Source organism: Bos mutus, chromosome 2, assembly GCF_027580195.1.
Source record: "Bos mutus isolate GX-2022 chromosome 2, NWIPB_WYAK_1.1, whole genome shotgun sequence".
NCBI lineage: Eukaryota > Metazoa > Chordata > Mammalia > Artiodactyla > Bovidae > Bos > Bos mutus.
This window is the reverse complement of record NC_091618.1, coordinates 55805253-55826211: the sequence shown is the minus strand read 5'-3', so window position 1 is coordinate 55826211 and position 20959 is coordinate 55805253. Positions and strand designations below refer to the sequence as shown.

Genomic DNA, 20959 nt, shown 5'->3' with positions numbered 1-20959 from the left:
TGATGCTTGCATTTACAGGCACTTCAAGACATTTTCTTGCATACTGAAGATGATAAATGTTTGGTTTGTAAAATGTAAGTGAATAAATTAGAGTAACATTAAATTGCACTATGAGTATTCAAATAGCTAAATCTAGACTGTGAACTTGTATGCTGTTTATAGATTTAGAGCAGGAAGATCTTCATCAGGAATATCCTAGAATTCTGCCTTCTCTGTTAATTTCCTACATCCTTTCATGCCTTTAAATAAACTGATGACTCCAAAATGTATATCTGTAGCCCACACCTCTCCCCGAACTCCAGGTATATATTTCAATAGCCTATGGAAAAGCTTTACTTGACAAATAGGCATCTCAAACTTATCATGTCCCAGGATAAATTCCTGATTTCCACGTCCACAGACTTTTTCTACTCACAGTTTTCCTGTCTCAATAAATGTCTACTTCTTTCTTCTACTCACCTTAGTCCCAGATCTTGGGGTCATCCTTGGTACCTCTGTCTTTTGCATCCCACGGCCAATCCATTATCAAATCCTTCCAACTCTACTTTCAAAATATATTCAGAAATGTGTTTCTTATGACATGCACCACTACCACTGTGGATCAAGCTGCCATTTTCTTTTTTCAATATGAATGCAAACATAAAAATTGCCAAAATAGTTATAAAGAGCTACTGCACACTGAATATCCAGATTTACAAATGTTACACATTTTTCTTCAATTCCTTTTTATTTCACTCATTTCCCTTTTCTTCCCTCTCTCAAACATATAAACATAACACAAACACACAGACTATATACATGTAATTTATTCTGAAATTTAATTATTTGATTAAAGTGGTTTCTACCTGGTTTTTCCGTGTTAAGTCAGTTCAGTTCAGTTCAGTCGCACAGTCGTGTCCGACTCTTCGCGACCCCACGAATCACAGCACGCCAGGCCTCCCTGTCCATCACCAACTCCCGGAGTTCACTCAAACTCACGTCCATCGAGTCGGTGATGCCATCCAGCCTTCTCATCCTCTGTCGTCCCCTTCTCCTACTGCCCCCAATCCCTCCCAGCATCAGGGTCTTTTATAATGAGCTAATTCTTCGTATGAGGTGGCCAAAGTATTGGCATTTCAGCTTCAGCATCAGTCCTTCCAGTGAATACCCAGGACTGATCTCCTTTAGGATGAACTGGTTGGATCTCCTTGCAGTCCAAGGGACTCTCAGGAGTCTTCTCCAACACCACAGTTCAAAAGCATCAATTCTTCGGCACTCAGCCTTCTTCACAGTCCAACTCTCACATCCATACATGACCACTGGAAAAACCATAGCCTTGACTGCTGCTATTACTGTCACTTAAACTTGACAAGTGGACCTTTGTTGGCAAAGTAATGTCTCTGCTTTTGAATATGCTATCTAGGTTGGTCATAACTTTACTTCCAAGGAGTAAGCGTCTTTTGATTTCATGGCTGCAATCACCATCTGCAGTGATTTTGGAGGCCCCCAAAATAAAGTCTGACACTGTTTCCACTGTTTCCCCATCTATTTCCCATGAATGGTTGGGACCATGGTCTTAGTTTTCTGAATGTTGAGCATTAAGCTAACTGCAGTGATTTTGGAGGCCCCCAAAATAAAGTCTGACACTGTTTCCACTGTTTCCCCATCTATTTCCCATGAATGGTTGGGCCACGGTCTTAGTTTTCTGATGTTGAGCATTAAGCTAACTTTTTTACTCTTTCACTTTCACCAGGAGGCTTTTTAGTTCCTCTTCACTTTCTGCCATAAGGGTGGTGTCATCTGCATATCTGAGGTTACTGATATTTCTCCTGGCAATCTTGATTCCAGCCTGTGCTTCTTCCAGCCCAGCGTTTCTTATGATGTACTCTGCATGTAAGTTAAATAAGCATGGTGACAATATACAGCCTTGACGTACTCCTTTTCCTATTTGGAACCAGTCTGTTGTTCTATGTCCAGTTCTAACTGTTGCTTCCTGACCTGCATACAGGTTTCTCAAGAGGCAGGTCAGGAGGTCTGGTATTCCCATCTCTTTCAAAATTTTCCACAGTTTATTGTGATCCCCACAGTCAAAGGCTTTGGCATAGTCAATAAAGCAGAAATAGATGTTTTTCTGGAACTCTCTTGCTTTTTCAGTGATCCAGTGGATGTTGGCAATTTGATCTCTGGTTCTTCTGCCTTTTCTAAATCCAGCTTGGACATCTGGAAGTTCACGGTTCACATATTGCTGAAGCCTGGCTTGGAGAATTTTGAGCATTACTTTGCTAGTGTGTGAGATGAGTGCAATTGTGCAGTAGTTTGAGCATTCTTTGGCATTGCCTTTCTTAGGGATTGGAATGAAAACTGACCTTTTCCAGTCCTGTGGCCACTGCTGAGTTTTCCAAATTTGCTGGCATATTGAGCACAGCACTTTCACAGCATCATCTTTCAGGATTTGAAATAGCTCAACTGGAATTCCATCACCTCCACTAGCTTTGTTCATAGAGATGCTTTCTAAGGCCCACTTGACTTCACATTCCAAGATGTCTGGCTCTAGGTGAGTGATCACACCACTGTGATTATCTTGGTTGTGAAGATCTTTTTTGTACAGTTCTTCTGTGTATTCTTGCCACCTCTTCTTAATATCTTCTGCTTCTGTTAGATCCATACCATTTCTGTCCTTTATCGAGCCCATCTTTCCATGAAATGTTCCCTTGGTATCTCTAATTTTCTTGAATAGATCTCTAGTCTTTCCCATTCTGTTGTTTTCCTCTATTTATTTGCATTGATCGCTGAGGAAGGCTTATCTCTCCTTGCTATTCTTTGGAACTCTGCATTCAGATGGTTATATCTTTCCTTTTCTCCTTTGCTTTTTGCTTCTCTTCTTTTCACAGCTATTTGTAACCTCCTCAGACAGCCATTTTGCTTTTTCGCATTTCTTTTCCATGGGGATGGTCTTGATCCCTGTCTCCTGTACAGTGTCATGAATCTCCTATGTAAAGGTGCTATTTCTCATAGCTCAGATGGTAAAGAATCTGCCTGCAATGCAGGAGACTTGGGTTCCGTCCCTGGGTTAGGAAGACCCCCTGGAGAAGGAAATGGCAACCCACTCCAGTATTCTTGCCTGGGAAATCCCATGGACAGAGGAGCCTGATGGGCTATAGTCTATGGGGTCACAAAGAGTCAGACATAACTGAGTGACTAACACACACACATTCCTCATCAAAATTTTAACAACAGTATTATTTTCCATTGATACTTTCCAAATTTCATCATTCCTTCTAAATTTATAGAAGGTTGTCATTATTCTGTAAAAAAGAAATTCCCCATCTCCCATTTATTTATGTATTATGTATTTCTTTATATCGGTATGAACTCAGGGACAAATTTTATTGAGTGTATAATATTCTATTACTTTTATTATGTATTTTGATGTCCAACAGAAGGATTATCCTTCTGTATTTTACATCTACATATAAGTCAATAATATATGTTACTATTTCCTTTAAAAGTCAGCAATCTTTAAGGTAAATTAAGAGATTAAAATATTATTTTTAATTTTTTACCATTTGGGTGCTCTTTATTCTTTCTTATAAATCTGTGTTTCTCTCTGGTGTTCTTTCTCTTCTTTTTGCAAACAAATCTTCTCTTGTCATTTATAGTAGTACAGGTCTGCCATCCTATACTCTCTCTGTTCTCCTTCTGGAACTACAAATACATAGATAATACCTCACTTGATATTGTCCCTTAGTACATTTAAACTTTATTAATTTTTGAAAAACTTTTTTTCCTTCTGTTCTGTGGTTTAGATCACTTCTATTGATCTGTCTTGAAGGTTCAGTTCAGTTCAGTCGCTCAGTCCAACTCTTTGTGACCCCATGGACTGCAGCAGCAAGTCCTTCCAGTCATCACCAACTCCCGGAGTTTACTCAAACTCATGTCCATTGAGTCGGTGATGACATCCAACCATCTCATCCTCTATTTTCCCCTTCTCTTCCCTCCTTCAGTTTTTCCCAGCATCAGGGTCTTTTCAAGTGAGTCAGTTCTTTGCATCAGGTGGCCAAAATATTGGAGTTTCAGCTTCAGTATCAGTCCTTCCAATGAATATTCAGGACTGATTTCCTTTAGGATGGACTGGTTGGATCTGCTTGCAGTCCAAGGGACTCTCAAGAGTCCTCTCCAACACCACAGTTCAAAAGCATCAATTCTTCAGTGCTCAGCTTTTTTTAAAGTCCAACTTTCATGTCCATACATGACCACTGGAAAAACCATAGCCTTGACTAGACAGACCTTTGTTGGCAAAGTAATGTCTCTACTTTTTAATATGCTGTCTCGGTTGGTCATTAACTTTCCCTCCAAGAAGTAAGCGACTTTTAATTTCATGGCTGCACCATCTGCAGTGATTTTGGAGCCCTAAAAGTAAAGTCTGTCACTGTTTCATCATCTATTTGCCATGAAGTGATGGGACTAGAGTACATCATGAGAAACGCTGGGCTGGAAGAAGCACAAGCTGGAATCAAGATTGCCGGGAGAAATATCAATAACCTCAGATATGCAGATGACACCACCCTTATGGCAGAAAATGAAGAGGAACTAAAAAGCCTCTTGATGAAAGTGAAAGTGGAGAGTGAAAAAGTTGGCTTAAAGCTCAACATTCAGAAAATGAAGATCATGGCATCTGGTCCCATCACTTCATGGCAAATAGATGGGGAAACAGTGGAAACAGTGTCAGACTTTATTTTTTTGGGCTCCAAAATCACTGCAGATGGTGACTGGAGCCATGAAATTAAAAGACACTTACTCCTTGGAAGAAAAGTTATGACCAACCTAGATAGCATATTCAAAAGCAGAGACATTACTTTGCCAACAAAGGTCCATCTAGTCAAGGTTATGGTTTTTCCAGTGGTCATGTATGGATATGAGAGTTGGACTGTTAAGAAAGCTGAGTGCCGAAGAATTGATGCTTTTGAACTGTGGTGTTGGAGAAGACTCTTGAGAGTCCCTTGGACTGCAAGGAGATCCAACCAGTCCATTCTGAAGGAGATCAGCCCTGGGATTTCTTTGGAAGGAATGATGCTAAAGCTGAAACGCCAATACTTTGGCCACCTCATACGAAGTGTTGACTCATTGGAAAAGACTCTGATGCTGGGAGGGATTGGGGGCAGGAGGAGAAGGGGATGACAGAGGATGAGATGGCTGGATGGCATCACGGACTCGATGGACGTGAGTCTGATTGAACTCCGGGAGATGATGATGGACAGGGAGGCCTGGCGTGCTGGGATTCATGGGGTCGCAAAGAGTCGGACACAACTGAGCGACTGAACTGAACTGAACTGATGGGACCGGATGCTATGATCTTAGTTTTCTGAATGTTGAGTTTTAAGCCAACTTTTTCACTCTCCTCTTTCACTTTCATCAAGAGGCTCTTTAGTTCTTCCTTTCTTTGCTTTCTTTGCTTACTGCTATAAGAATGGTGTTATCTACATATCTGAGGTTATTGATATTTCTCCTGGCAGTCTTGATTCCAGCTTGTGCTTCATCCAATCCAGTGTTTCTTATGACGTACTCTGCATATCAGTTAAATAAGCAGGATGACACTATACAGCTTTGACATACTCCTTTCCCTGTTTGGAACAAGTCTATTGTTCCATGTCCAATTCTAACTGTTGCTTCCTGACCTGCATACAGATTTCTTAAGAGGCAGGTCAGTATTCCCATCTCTTGAAGAATTTTCCACAGTTTGTGGTGATCCACACAGTCAAAGGCTTTGGCATAGTCAATAAAGAAGAAATAGATGTTTTTCTGGAACTCTCTTGCTTTTTTGATAATCCAACAGATGTTGGCAATTTGATCTCTGGTTCCTCTGCCTTTTCTAAAACCAGCTTGAACATCTGGAAGTTCACGGTTCACATATTGTTGAAGCCTGGCTTGGAGAATTTTGAGCATGACTTTACTAGTGTATGAGATGAGTGCAATTGTGCAATAGTTTGAGCATTCTCTGGCATTGCCTTTCTTTGGTATTGGAATGAAAACTGACCTTTTCCAGTCCTGTGGCCACTGCTGAGTTTTCCAAATTTGCTGACATATTGAGTGCAGGACTTTCACAGCATCATCTTTTAGGATTTGAAATAGGATCTTGAAGGTCACAGACTCTTTTTTTCTGCTATTCCAGTCTGTAGGTAAGTCCATCTAGTGACGTTTTCATTTGTGATATTATGCTTTTCAGTCTAGAACTTTATAATCTTTTTCATAGTTATCATTTTTACTGTTGAGATTCACCAAGAATTATGGCTACTTTTCCTTTAAGTCATTTAATACACTTATAATAGCTGCTTTAAAGGTCTTGTTCATTAATTCCACTATCTGATCATCTTGGGCATCTGTTGATTGCTTTTATTCTTTACCTTGGGTCACATTTTTCTCTTCCTTCACATGTCTAGTAATTTGGATTTCAAGCTGATCATTGTGGATAATATATCTTGGAGAATCTTGGATTTTGTTATCCAGTTATTTTATGATAATTTACTTGGCTAAACTTAAACTCCAAACTCTTCCTCCCCTTTTGTGAGCAATAGTTAAAATTTCTGATCAGTTCTTATAGTCTTCTTCCTATTGTTTTCCTCTGAACTTTTTTACCCCATATGTTTGTAGTCCAGGATTCCACCAAGAAGTTGAATGAAATTTGTATGCAGAATTTTGGGATCCCCATGCTGTGGCATCTTTTTTTTCTGAGATTTCTTTGCTCAATTTCCAGCTACTCTCATAGCCTCTAAATTCTGTCTGATTCTTCAAACCAGTAAGACTGCTTTCTGAGTGAGTTCTAGCTGCCCTGTGTTACGTGGACTGGAGCTTGCTGTCCAGTGAAAACCCACAATCTACTTAGTGTGATTCCTTTCTTAAAAGGGTTGTATTCTCTCCAGTTTCCCCCTGCTTCTGATCAATTGACAGTGCCCTAAAATTCTTTAAAAACATTTTGTTTAGAGGTTATAACTATTATCTGTGAGAGGTTTAACCGCTACATGTTCCTCTGCCGTTCTCGGAACCAGAACCTGCCATCATTTCTTACCTAGACTATAGCAATGGCCATCTCATGGGCCTCCTTGCCCCAACTCTTACCCTTTCAGCCTGTTTTCTTTTGAGAAGTCTGAAGTATTCCTTTAACATTGAAGTCATCTCATTTCACTTTCATGGTCAGAACCCTCTATTTATTTCTCACCTCATTCAAGTAAAAGCAAAATTCTCTGCAATGACCTACAAAGCCCTCTACCATCTGGCCTCTCATTGTCTCTCTAACTGTATCTCATGTTCTGCTCTAGGAACACTTGGCTCCTTGCTGTGCTAGTACACAGTAAATACACTCCTATCTCAGGGCATTAGTCCTGGCTATACCCTCTGCCTCAAATGCTGTTCCTTCAGATATCCACCTTGCATATTCCTTCACTTCTTGCTTCAGGTCTGGCTCAAACATCACCTTCTCAGTGAGGCCCTGAGCATTGAAGTAAGCATGCAGTCCCTTCTCTTCCCCTCTCTCCATTTCTTATCTGTTTTCCTTAATATATTTTCTTTATAATACTTATCATCATCTAAAATATTTTCATTTTACCCTTTTGTTTATTTTCTACTTCTACTGGAAAAAATGAGCTCCTCAAAGGCAAGTTTTTGTCTCTTCTGTTCATTGCTGCCTCCCCAATGTCAGAACAGTGCCTGGCAGTTAAGAACTGCTCATTGGACATTGTTCAAAGGAGACCAAATAGCTTTGGATCATCCTCCTTTGCAGGTAGGTCTTTACTTAAACAAATTAGTGATGAAGTTTGATTTCTCCTAACTAGGGATCAGGTGATGTGGTAGGTCTACCAACCTGTTACTGTAAGACAAACCTATGTTCTTTCAGTTCCGGATATGAAGAGCAGCAATAATACACAGCATTTTACCTAAAGACCTGTCTTAACTTTTAATTTGTATGGTAGTTTAGACTCAGTGTAATACAAAACTCAGAGGCTTTGGTGTTGGACAAAAGTAGCCGCTCTGGGCTACTTGGCACCTCTGAGCCTCAGTTTTCTTACCTGGAAGTGGGATAATGGCCATTACCTAGACTTATTAGTTGAGATTAGGTGAGTTTGACTGACAAAAATCCAAAATAATGAAGAATCAAACAAGATAAAAGTTACTCTCTCTCTCATATATAGTCTGGAGGTTGGTCCAGAGCAGGTATAGCACTCCATGCCATTAAGGCCTCATTTCATCATGTGACTCTGTCCATAGTAGCCTGAAGTTCCAGGGTGGCTGCTCCTGCTCCAGCTTCTGTATCTACTCTCCAGCTAACTGCAAGAAGGGAAGAAGCAAAGTCTCAAAGTCTACCACAACACATTTATCCAATAATCAGAATGTAGATAAATACACATAAAATGTAGTGTTTATTTTGGAGGCTATCAGGTCACTTGAAAATGCTATTAACCATGGCAAAAGGGAAGAATGAATGTTACAGGGCAAATGGTAGCCTGCCATTCTAGCTAATTGTAAAGATTAAATGATTCCCAAGGATCATGATATCTTGAAAGCACTTAAACTATTAACTATCTTCTCCTTTTCTACACTGAATCATCTCTTGGCCTTTCCCTTTTAAGAAAATGAACATTCTTTAATCCTTTTCTTCTGGTTCTTGTTTATTACACATTTCTTTTTTTTATCAGTAGTTGCTTTATTTTTGAAGTATAGTTGATTTACAACATTATATTAGTTTCAAGTATATGATTTCTTACACATTTCTGCTGTAGTTTTCTAAGCCTCCTCCAACTCTCACAGGCAGAGATGAAATCTAATCAAACCAATCTAAATAGAGCTGTTCCAGGTCTCGTTAAGCCACTGTTGCACATTCTTGGTTGGACCTGTCATCCCTATGCATGCATGCTAAATTGTTTCAGACATGTCTAACTCTTTGTGACCCCATAGACTGTAGCCCACCAGGCTCCTTTGTCCATGGGATTCTCCAGCAAGAATACTGGAATGGGTTGCATGCCCTCCTCCTGGAGATCTTCCCCACCCAGGGATCGAACCCATGTCTCTTATGTCTCCAGCATTGGCATATGGGTTCTTTAACACTAGCACCTCATCCTGATAGCAGTTCCTTAACAACAAAACTGTCTTGATCACTGGTTTGCAAGAGGTGTCCTTCAGATCCTCAGAATTCCTTGGAATCAGATGTAGTAAGACGGAGTTACAGTATTTTATTTGTGTTTGTTCTGATGCCTTTAGCTCTTTTCTCAGCACTCTATGTAAATTGAAGTTCTAAGAGGTAACTCTCCACCTCTAAATGATCAATGCTTTTATTTCAAGTAGAGGAAATCTTCCTTCAAATAAAATCTTATAAATACACCCCGAACAGACTGAGGCACAACTGTACCAATTGAAGCAAGACTGGGGCCATAGGCAAGTAACTGGTCAAGATCATCTCTTAACTCGTTGAAAATCAGTTAGTAGAGGATGAATGCTACTGATTATGAAAAGGAGTTTGGAAGGAAGTAAATATTCTTGTTCACCTTGGTAACTCTGGCTATAAACTGAGGCCTGGTTGCCTAGCATCTCAACCCAATCCATGACAGGCCATGCCAGTACTTCCCCTGGACTCTGTCACAAAAAGAAGCAGAATTAATGATTTAAAATGTCTCCAAACTGATCCACAAATTATAAACAAAAGATAAACATACAAAATCTTGTCAGGCCTTCAGTGTGCTGGGAGCCCAAGGGCAGAGTGGGCAGAGTGGGGTGAGAAGAGTGAGATCAGTGAGCTCCCCCCCGCCCCGCAGAACAAATAATAAATTGGTCTGATTTCCCAACCATTTCCTTGCCTGCACCCCAACATAACACTGCCTTTTGCTCTTCACTTTTCTCACTACCATCTTCTGCATTAGACCTTCTAGTTCCTAGACTCTCCCTGAGTTCTCAAAAGTTGTCTTTCCTGCGTTTTGTCAAAAATGTTGTTCTGACTTTTGCTACAGATTGACATGCCTCCCTCTTGTTTATATGCTGAGAGCAGTGGTTCTCAAATGAGGTCAGTTTTCTCCCTCAGGGGACATTGGGCAAGGTCTGGAGATATTTTTGGTGGTGTCACTGGGGCAAGGGAGTGGGGTACCACTGGCATCTAGTGGGTCAAGTTACAGATGCTCTAAACATCCTACTGTAAACATCTTACTCTGTGTGGTGATCCCCCACAGCAAGGATTGATCTGGCCCCAGATGTCAGCAATGTCAAAGTTGAGAACCCCTAGCTAATGCATATATTCTCTACAAGGACAGTAAACTCAATTTTACAATGGCTCAAACCTACCTGACAAAATCTTATTCCTTAGTTACTTAGTATTTAATTTCCTAGGAAGAGGGGTAGCAGTTAATGTCTTAAAAGGATCCTTATGAGAACAATAATGGAAAAAGAGTTGAGAAACACTTAGCCTAATGTTGGGAATCTTTCAAGGTGAAGAATCAGTGTATCAAGCCTTTACACAAAGCACAGAGTTGCAATTCAGCAGAAGCTGGTTCCTGGCATTGATACATAGCAACCTCCTAGAATTAAACATGAGTCTAAGATAGATGGGTACTGCTTTTCCTGGCAAGAAGGGCAGGCAGGCCAACCATCAGTGATCCAGTCCTTCTTTGAGAAAAGCACATATTCTTTCAGATGCCCCAAAGGCATCTTAAAATGTTTTAGGCCAGTAATTTACTTAATGACACCCAGTGACCTAGAAGAATTAATGTGCCTTTAAATGATGAGTTTTTATGGCTTCCTTGAAGGCCCTAATTTATTCGGTAGTTGAACTCTGTAATGTAGAAAACACAGGCAAGACTTTTAAGAGCATCCCATTCCCATCACTGAAAAAACACTACTCATTTGAGTTAGCATATTTCTTTTTGCTTAAAGGTATTGCAACTATTAAAAAGGCTTGAAATCACATTCCTTCTCTGAAGGTCAAAAGCAAGCATATCTTGCTGAGACATTTTTTTTCTTGCCCAGGGTATTAGAAATGCTATAAAAATGACTCATATATATAATTCCAGACTCTGGGCCAATAAATTCTGTTTCCTCTAGCCAGTTACTATTTTTTTTATTATTAATACAAATTTTTATTAGACCTGTTGGAATCCCTTGAGATTTTACACTTTTACTAAGAGGAAAATGGAAGATGTGTGAAATTCAGCAGACTGTCACTCTGATACTCTTTCTTTCAAGGCTGTTTGGTTTCTCCAAGCTCTTGTACCTTGTACTTGGGAGCAGTTCCAGAAGATGGTTTGCTCAAGAAGAGGAGACTCCAAGGAACTTCCGAGGGTGGAGCCCACAGCAGCGGCTGGTCTAGGATAGGTGAGGAGGTGAAACTACTTTTCATATCAGAAAATACTCTCTCCACTTTTGAGGACAAAGTCTGGGGCTTTGTTGATCAGAATAATTAAGTGGAGGTCAGTCCAGGAATGTGGCCTTCTTGGTGGACACAGCTGCAGACGACTCTGGGAAGAAAGGCTTCTTGCTTCCTGTAACCGTGGGCTGTTCCGCTGGGACTTCCTGTCACAGGCAGTCCTGAGGGCTCCAACCATTCCCCCCACCCCCCAAGTTTTTCCTCCTACCAGTTTCTCTCATCTTTAAACAAAAGAATAAGGGGGAAAATGAGCTCATTGAAATTGATGCCAAAAAGATATTTTATAGCAGAACTACTTTATAAATGAATTCACATGTCTCAAAACATTTTTTTACTAAGTAATTTTAGTTATAGCTTAAAAAATAAAATCAGGAATAGGAAAGAGAGAAAGGCCTTTAGGAAGCCAAAATAGAAGTCTTATTGGATTCAGTTTCTAAATTAGAGTCCCTGGGTTCAACTCTTACTGTGACAATATAGGACAGAACCATTGAGTTTACGTGTACTCGATATTTTCATTTTAAACCTGGTCTGGCGTACCAACAGAGGAAATTATCTTGGCACCATGAAAGCTTGCATTTTAGAGTCCTTTGAGAATGATTTAATTGAGTTTCATGGTATTTTACATTTTTAATTTTAGTGTCACAATCATCAATGTTTATTTAATAGTACATAGAACGTGTATTGTTTTTGTTAAGCAAACAAATGATCTAAGGACCTAGAATAACCATTCCACAAGCCAAATGCAATGGCTTGAATAAAATGAACATACAGTTTTGTAGGCTTAGTCCTCTCACTTCCAAGTAAAGTGCAATGATGAGAAATTTAATGTTTTATATGGATCATACATAAAAAGAACTGTTCTGGCACAATGTCTCAAAGCTGCTGATAATAATACCTCAAGCATGTGTGCATGTCACCAATTTTCAAATACCTTCTTCACACATATTACCTCATTTGATTTTCACAGCCATCCATCAGGTGGGCCTGGCACACATGTAGTAGATGTGGATCCCACTGTCTAGAAACCACATTATTTCTGACTCTGGGTTGGTGGAAGTCAACTTTTGGGGCTCTGCTAGCACTCAATTTCCAAAACACACCCCTTCCAGATAGTAGAATCACAAGCACACCTTCACTGAGCAAGTCACAAAAAGCCTCTTCCTTCAGGTACAGAGCTTGGGGCTCAGAGAACACGTAGATTTCAGCCAGCCTGCACCCTCACCCCTCAGCTCAGGCACTTTTCTGTAAGCCACCAACATGCATGTGCAGTAGTCTTGACAACCTTCATCTTTCCTGGGCCTCTCCCCCATCCCATCTGGATAGGTGGATGCTTGGAATTTCTAAGACCTCAGGAAGGAGAGGTGGGAGAGCAGGGGAGCAACTCTGGTTGCCACTGTGCTTTCCATTGCTTTTATCTGCATCTCACCTGCAGGGCTGGAGGCTCGCTGCTGTTTCTATTACATATTCGGAGTGTGGGAACGCTTGCTCAGAAGCCTGTGATCCCTTCCCAGGGTTCACCATGCAGCCATTTCCCCACAGAGCTTCTGCAGAGAGCAGCCTCAGCTTGTGGTTCTCTCTCAGAGCTCACCTCTGTCTCCATTGCTCATTCTCTTTTGTCTTCTCTCTCACTTTGTCTTCTTCCTCTCCATAAGCCAGCCAAGAGGTCCTCTCTGAATCTGGGGAAAGAGAGGAAGAGGAGAGAAGGGTTTTTGTAAGACAAAGCCAGATCTTTGTCTAAGCTACTTCTGATCTGGAGATAGAATTAACATCAGGATAACCCTGTATGTCAGCCCTGCACTCAGGCCCCATCCCAGGGGCCCCTGCTCCTTAGTGAGAGGAAATGCTGGCATCTAGTCGAGGTCACATGCAGAATCTCGCCCAAGGTGTTGGAAGACCAGCATGCTGTCTGTCGCCCAGAAACTCTGCTCTGGCTTGCCAGCCAGGAGGGCTTCCCTGGACCCACGCGGGTAGCGAGGGAACCCCTTCCCCTCTGGCAGGGGAACCAGGCAGCGGGAGATTTGGGACATCTGGACAGCGTGGCACAGGGTCACCTTCTCCTGTCCTCCCCCCAGCATCTTGTCCAGACGAAGGTACTTATGGATCCCTGTGTTCAGCTACTTGGTCTTTTTATTATCTGCTCTGGAGAAGGAAATGGCAACCCACTCCAGTACTCTTGCCTGGAAAATCCCATGGATTGAGGAATCTGGTAGGCTACAGTCCATGGGATCACAAAGAGTCGGATACGACTGAGTGACTTCACTTTCTCTCCTGCCACAAGCCTACACGGAGACCATGAGAACATGGCTGACTTCTGGACCTCCTTGAATAGAAGGAAGGAAAAAGGAAAGGATACAAAGTGGGGAAAATTATCTACCCACAATTACTATTTTTTTATAATGGAAAATAAACTACTGTGAAGGATAGAACCTTCACAGACCGAGGCCAGAGTCTTTTACATCATAGTATGATAAAGTGAGCCAGGTATCAAAATAATTCCAGAGGCAAAGGATGAGCCAAGGTTGCCTATGTTTTGAATTGACTATTAGATCCATGTGGTAGAGGATAAGAATTGAGTTGTTCCATTTTTTTTGTTTTCTGCTCTGTTGGGTAAAAGATCTCTTGGGAGTAAAGGAGTCCAACCCTTGATGAGATCTCAGACAGGCTGTCAGGCAGAGAGATTCTCTGGGAAGGCCAAAACTAGCCAGCTAACCTGGATGTGTAAACCTTGCTCCCTCACTGTGCTTCCCCATATGTTGAACACATTGAAAAGCATGATGTTCTTGAAAGAGCCCCTTTGATGTTCTGTTTTTCTTGATGGAGAGAGTAATGTATGCTTTGAATTTCTTAGGAAAGCTTAGAATCTGGGTAGGGATTGGGGGAGTGGTGGTGGTGATGGTGGTGGGAGGGGACAAGAAAGTGACATCTTCAAGGAAAAATCACCACTATGGAGGTAGTGTTGGGGGGTGGGTGAAGGTTGAACAGAATTAAACAGGACAAGAGTTTAAGGGAGAGAGAAAAAAATAAAAGAATAAGCATATAAAAGGCCTATAGGTGAGAAGACATGACTTGTTGAAAGAATTGAAAGTATTTTGTTTTTCCTGGAGCAGAAAATGCATGGACAGGATAAAGAAAATGACATGGGGGAAAATTTGTTGTTGTTGTTGTTGAGTTGCTCAGTTGTGTCCAACTCTTTGTGACACCATGGACTGCAGCATGCGAGGCTTCCCTGTTCTTCACCATCTCCCAGAGTTTGCTCAAACTCCTGTCCATTGAGTTGGTGATGTCATCCAACCATCTCGTTCTTCTTAAAGTTGGAAAATTAAGGAAGAGAAGTTAGCAGAGGTAAAATTGACTGTATATAGCAAAAAACCCAAATAACAGTGGCTAAAATAAGATAAGTGGAGTGAAGTGAAGTGAATTCGCTGAGTCGTGTCCAACTCATTGTGACCCCATAGACTGTAGCCTATCAGGCTCCTCCTTCCATGGGATTTTCCAGGCAAGAGTGCTGGAGTGGATTGCCATTTCCTTCTCCAGGGGATCTTCCCAACCCAGGAATCGAACCCGGGTCTTCCACATTGCAGGCAGATGCTTTACCGTCTGAGCCACTAGGAAAGCCTATAAATAAAATAAGATATGCACTTGTTTTTCTCATGGAACAAGTGAGAAGTGGGTAGCTATTGGCTGATGTTCTTTGGGTGACTTGTAATCATCAAGGCCAAGATCTCAATATGCCTCTTGTCCCTTTTTCATGGCTTTAGCCTGCACTTCCACTTTTCAGGAAAAAAGGCAAAAATAGTTCATATTTATTGAATCTGATCTTTAAAAGTTTTTCTGGAAGCCCCTCTTCAAAACTTCAACTTAGTCTCATTATCTAGAACTATCCAGACATCACAGAAGAAGACATCACAGAAAAATGTTGGGATTCACTTTCAATGGATATATTTGATTTGTATTTTCAATTTTTTGAACTAATCACTGTGTCCAGTGCACTGATTGGCCCAATCCAAGTCCTTGTTTTGTTATTCCTGAACTACAGCAGGAATTTCTTTTGAATTTCATCCTGCCGGGCCCCTGTTCAAGAGACTTCACAGACTTTCCATGACCTGGAGGCCAGCATTCAAGACTCTACTCCAGTATGCCATCAATTAAATTCAACAAAAATATTTTGGGTAGCTACCCCAGGTAAGTAGCCTAGACTAGTCCATGCTGCTAAATGAGCACAATGATTTCCATGGCCATGCCTAAACCCCTGCTTCCCTCAGTCATCCTGTGCATCTCATTTCCTTGAATCCACTATGCCTTTCAGAACTCTGCTCAAGTCCATCCTGCACATTAACTTATGAGGGTTCCCTCCTCCTTTTAATTCACAAAACTGTTTGCCCAAACCAATGTCAATTAGAAATGGACTATCTTGTTGTCACTTGGTTTTTATGTTATTGAGCACTTGTCCTAAGTTTCCATATAACCATGTCCTATTCATGGGAAATAGATGGGGAAACAGTGGAAACAGTGTCAGACTTTATTTTGGGGGGCTCCAAAATCACTGCAGATGGTGACTGCAGCCATAAAATTAAAAGACGCTTACTCCTTGGAAGGGAAGTTATGACCAACCTAGACAGCATATTCAAAAGCAGAGACATTACTTTGCCAACAAAGGTCTGTCTAGTCAAGGCTATGGTTTTTCCAGTGGTCATGTATGGATGTGAAAGTTGGACTGTGAAGAAGGCTGAGCACCAAAGAATTGATGCTTTTGAACTGTGGTATCGGAGAAGACTCTTGAGAGTCCCTTGGACTGTAAGGAGATCCAACCAATCCATCCTGAAGGAGATCAGCCCTGGGTGTTCATTGGAAGGACTGATGCTAAAGCTGAAACTCCAATTCTTTGGCCACCTCATGAGAAGAGTTGACTCGTTGGAAAAGACTCTGATGCTGGGAGGGATTGGGGTCAGGAGGAGAAGGGGACAACAGAGGATGAGATGGCTGGATGGCATCACTGACTCGATGGACATGAGTTTGAGTGAACTCCAGGAGTTGGTGATGGACAGGGAGGCCTGGCGTGCTGTGATTCATGGGGTCGCAAAGAGTCGGACACAACTGAGCGACTGAACTGAACTGATCCCATGTTTACATCTTCTACATATAATAAAACCTTCAGATATGCTTAATGTTGAAGGAAGAAAACCAGTGAACGAATGAAAGATACAATTTGACTGCTCCAAAAGCATGTCTTTCAGTTTTAAGATTATTATGAAGCTTTCTTGAGTAAAATTCGTCCCTTGACCTCAGAACTATGTGACCAGATTTCCATTGAGAATGAATCCAGATACCCTGTGGGGACTTAATCTGTTACATCTCCAGATCCTTCCACATATTTATTATGAATACTTTCTTCTGTAGATAGAGAAATTGATTTCACAGAGCCTCAAAATAAATTTTAGCCAGGTGTTGATAACATAGGAGACTCATCAAGTTAGTATCTGTCCAAACAAAAGAAGCATATGTAATTGCTGGAATTGTTTGAAATAAAAGAAACTCAGATTGTACAGTTACTGTTTGATTCTGATGCACAACAAGATATATTCAGAAAAGTAACACTTGATTGCTAAGTATAACTATATCTAAATAGTAGTCAAATTTTCTAAGAAAGCCTCATAAAACTCTGGAGAGTTAATCTTGAATATAGCAAAGAATTCAAGTTAGACTTATGTTGTGTCAGTAATCAGTCCAGCTTTGTAATGTGATTTTCAAAATACATAAAGGGGTATTTGACTTTTCAGTAAAAGTGATGAACACTTAAACCTTGTGACTGTATTTGATTTATCTATGGAAACAATGATTAAGTGCGAGGTGGGTGCATGAGGTTTGCTCTTTTGATAAGGCATTTGAAGAGGAATTAAAATTCTTTCCTAGGTCTGCTGGCATTGAGTATATATACGAACGTCTCTTTAAGTAAAAAAAAATGCCTGGAATAATCTTTTCAAAATAGAAAGTATTTGCCTTCCTACTTCAGATAACTTTTGTTCAATAAGACTAGCCTACACACTAAAAATTAATGTCAGAATCTTTCATAATGTGAATTAATCTCAGCATCTGTAACTCTTTCTCAAATTAGCTCTTTCTCAAATGAGGCTCTTTTCCATCCTTTCTGCCTCTGGATAGCAGTTTGAGGCCCAGGATTACCAGGTCCTGTTAGCAGCATAAAGTAGTGGAGACAGCCCTAGGCCTCTCCCCTGAGTCAGTGTTCACCTCCACTCCTGCTCTTTGCTTACACTACTTGTGAATCCTGACTGTAAACTGATCACCTGTCTCATCACCCCACCCCACGTCTACACATGTGCCAGGAAACGCTTATCCTCCTGCTTTAGCTAAATTCCCATTGAGCTAACTTGGGGGCATCAAGGAACAGCCCCCAAACACAAATTTTAGCTAGACTCCTGATCAGAACTTGACCCAAGTCCCACTTCCCGACTCAACGCCAAGTGGCTCTTGCATGCCACTTATCTAGTGGAACCTTCCACTGTCTCTATTTTGCCTCCTAGTAAATTTGAAACAGAGTTGTCAAAAGCTTCTATGGAATTATTCTTATCCTATGAGATCAGGTCTAGGAATTGTTAGGTAAATTTTGAAATATTATTACAGTATAAAGTTTAAAGAATGATATGCATTTACCTTAAATAATCTATTTTAATGTACATTTACTCACCAACTTTTTGATGAAGGGCCAAGTTCTCTCTGATTACTATTCTGAGTGGCCTTTATTACATAAACCATTCCATTGTGTATTATCTATCATTTCTATTTTTGGTTTGTTTATTGTGGTGGGAGAGCTTAAAGATACTTTTAGATCTAAGTTTTTATGATTCTTTCAATCATTTAAAGTTTTCTTGCCCATGCTTAAATTGATAGAAACTTTATTTTGTGTAGTGCTTTGCTTTTATCAAGTCCTTCCAAAGCCTTTGGCTTTGTTTTCAGACACGACTCTCTTTACACACTCATATATCATTGATTTATACATATACATGATGTTATATAGTTATATTCAATAACAGGTTTTATAAGTGGGTTTAGGAACAAATGCAACCAGCTCTTGGTAAGTATGCATCTCAACCAACAGGAGCAGAAATCAGAAAACAAGAGAGTCCTCTAGAAGCAGTGCGTGAGTATTCAAAGTGCTGTGGGCATCATTCAGTGTGTGCTAAAGAAGGAATGAAGATACACCAGCAGTTAGACAAAAGCATCAACTGGACAATGGTGTAGAGCATCTCCCACTTTAGGCAACCTGAGAGAAAGAAGATTTTCTTTCTCTCTCAGCTCTATATAGTCAGTCAGTCAGTTCAGTCACTCAGTCATGTCCGACTCTTTGAGACCCCATGAACTGCAGCATGCCAGGCTTCCCTGTCTTTCACCAACTCCTGGAGCTATATAGTAATATAGGGAAAGAATCTGACTGGGTCATGTGTCTACCATATGATGGATTACTGCTACCAGAAACATAGGGTTCTATGACAGCTCAACTTGTATCACATTTGGGACTGAATGATTCTCCTGGAGTTGCCAGCATAACTGTCACAGCAGCCTGGGGTAAGTAACTAAATCATAGACAAACTCTGATCTAGTTAAAAGCAAGGCCTTGGGGTGGGAAGTGGTAATGGAAAATTCTTGTAAGGACACTACATTAAATGTTCAATATTAAATCCCTCTTCCTTCTTTTTACGATTGCTTAAAATTTCTTAAGAGTAAAGAGTATGAGATGATGTTGATGATGATAATGATAACAAATGGCTAACAATGATTGAATACCATGATGTGCAGCACTGTTCCAAACACTTCATATGATTATTACTTAATTTATCATCTCATGATCCCTAATCTCCACTGGGCCCATTACTGCTAGCCAGCCATCCCTAGTTTATTCCTACCTCCCAGAAAACTGTTTATAGCCTCATAGCTTTCCTCAACCTCTCCTCCTCTACATCTTTATTCAGTTGATGAATTTGCTTCTCATTTCACTGTGGAAAAAGAAGCTGTGACAAGAGCTCCTACCACTTCATGTACATACCTACCTACACATGTACTATATTCTCTGCTTTCCTGCTTATTTCCACGTGTCAACCATCCACACCCCCATCTACAGCCAACCCTTCCACTTGGGCGCTGAATTCCATCCATCCCTTCTCTCACATGGAATGTCTTATCTCCTTTAATTATTTCTTCCTCCAGGGCATCAATAATTGTCCCTTTTCCTCTTCGTATTTCTATTATCATACAAGACAGTCATTCCTCCCATGCTGAAAAAAAAAATCTCTAAAGTCTCTTTTGACCTCATATCTCATACTAGTTATTGCCAAATTCTCTACTCTCCTTGATGGAGCACATCTCTTGGTAGAATTATTTATACTTGTCTCCAATTTGTCTTTCTCTCCTAAACCCTCTGCAATGAAGCTTTTACTCCTACCATTCCATCAATTATTATCTTGTATATCAGCAAAATTGAGCAAAGTTGATCATTCTCTTCTCCTTGGAATTCTTCTCTTTGTTTCTAGAACAATCTTTAGATTTATTCCTTCATCACAGAGTGCTCTTGCTTAGGCTCCTTTCCTAGTTGCTCCACACCTTTCTAACCCCTAAATGTTGGAATACCTCAGTCTGAATACCTCATTATCTATACTCAAACCCTGGAAGATTTTGTGGATTTAAATATCTATATAAACTGATGGCTTCTCAATGTATATATTCAACTTTGGTCTTTTCCCTAAATTATAGACAGATGCCTGTTCAACAGCTCCACTTGCCTGACAGTAGACATCTCAAACTCAGTACAGTCTATTCTGCTATAACACTTATTTTGAAATTGTGAATTTGTCTAACATGATTGATACATTAGGGAATAATTTGAGCATAACACTAATTTTGCCTTTGCTTATGTTCAGTTTTGTCTGTGAGAAACACTAGGTGAATGAAGAAAAGGGCACCCAGCTGAGCGCACAGGAACACACAATATCTACCAGCTACCTCTATTCACATGGTGTGCTATTCCACAAGTGTGTGTTTGACTCTTCTTCCACCTTCATGAACTTTTCTCCACTAGAAAACACTCAGTCAATATCTCAAACACTTAAGTATCCTAGATGAAAAATGCCAAGCCGTGCACACAAAGAAGAGGTAGTTAAGTACTGAGGAGAGGCTTGAAATAATAAAGTAGGGTTTTTTAAACTAGAGAATACAGGCAGTCTTTGCATAGTGCCATGTTAACTGAAACTTATGCAAATAGGAAGGGGCTGTGTGCTCCGTTTCCTGGTTCCTTAGTAACTGACACCTCTTAGCAAGGACACAGTTCTGAAATGCCTGCGTTTTTCTTGACATGGTGTCATGCAATCAAGAATGCTTGTATGGGACTTCTGCTGACCAATAGGTTGAGGGAATCCACACTGCAGACTCTGATAGACAATGCCATAAAAATGAGAGTTTAAAAGTCCATGGTTGGAACAACTTTGAGTACAGTGGAGTCAGTAAGAATAAGGCCTAAAGACACAGAAGGAATGGAAAGGTATGGATTGAAGACCAAATAGTGAAAGGTGTTTG

General features: G+C 40.5%; 1 long non-coding RNA gene across 2 annotated transcripts in view; it reads left to right on the top strand.

Annotated features, from left to right (window-relative positions):
* The first annotated feature begins 6080 nt into the window (after nt 1–6080).
* Nucleotides 6081–20959, top strand: part of LOC138990185 (uncharacterized) — a 76494-nt gene continuing 61615 nt past the window's right edge. Inside the window, exons 1-3 of one of the 2 annotated variants that reach the window (XR_011466291.1) lie at nt 6081–6155; nt 11197–11325; nt 15414–15559. This is a non-coding gene — a long non-coding RNA (uncharacterized lncRNA). The remainder of the gene's footprint in view (nt 6156–11196; nt 11326–15413; nt 15560–20959) is intronic. The other variant, XR_011466292.1, reaches the window with a different exon arrangement.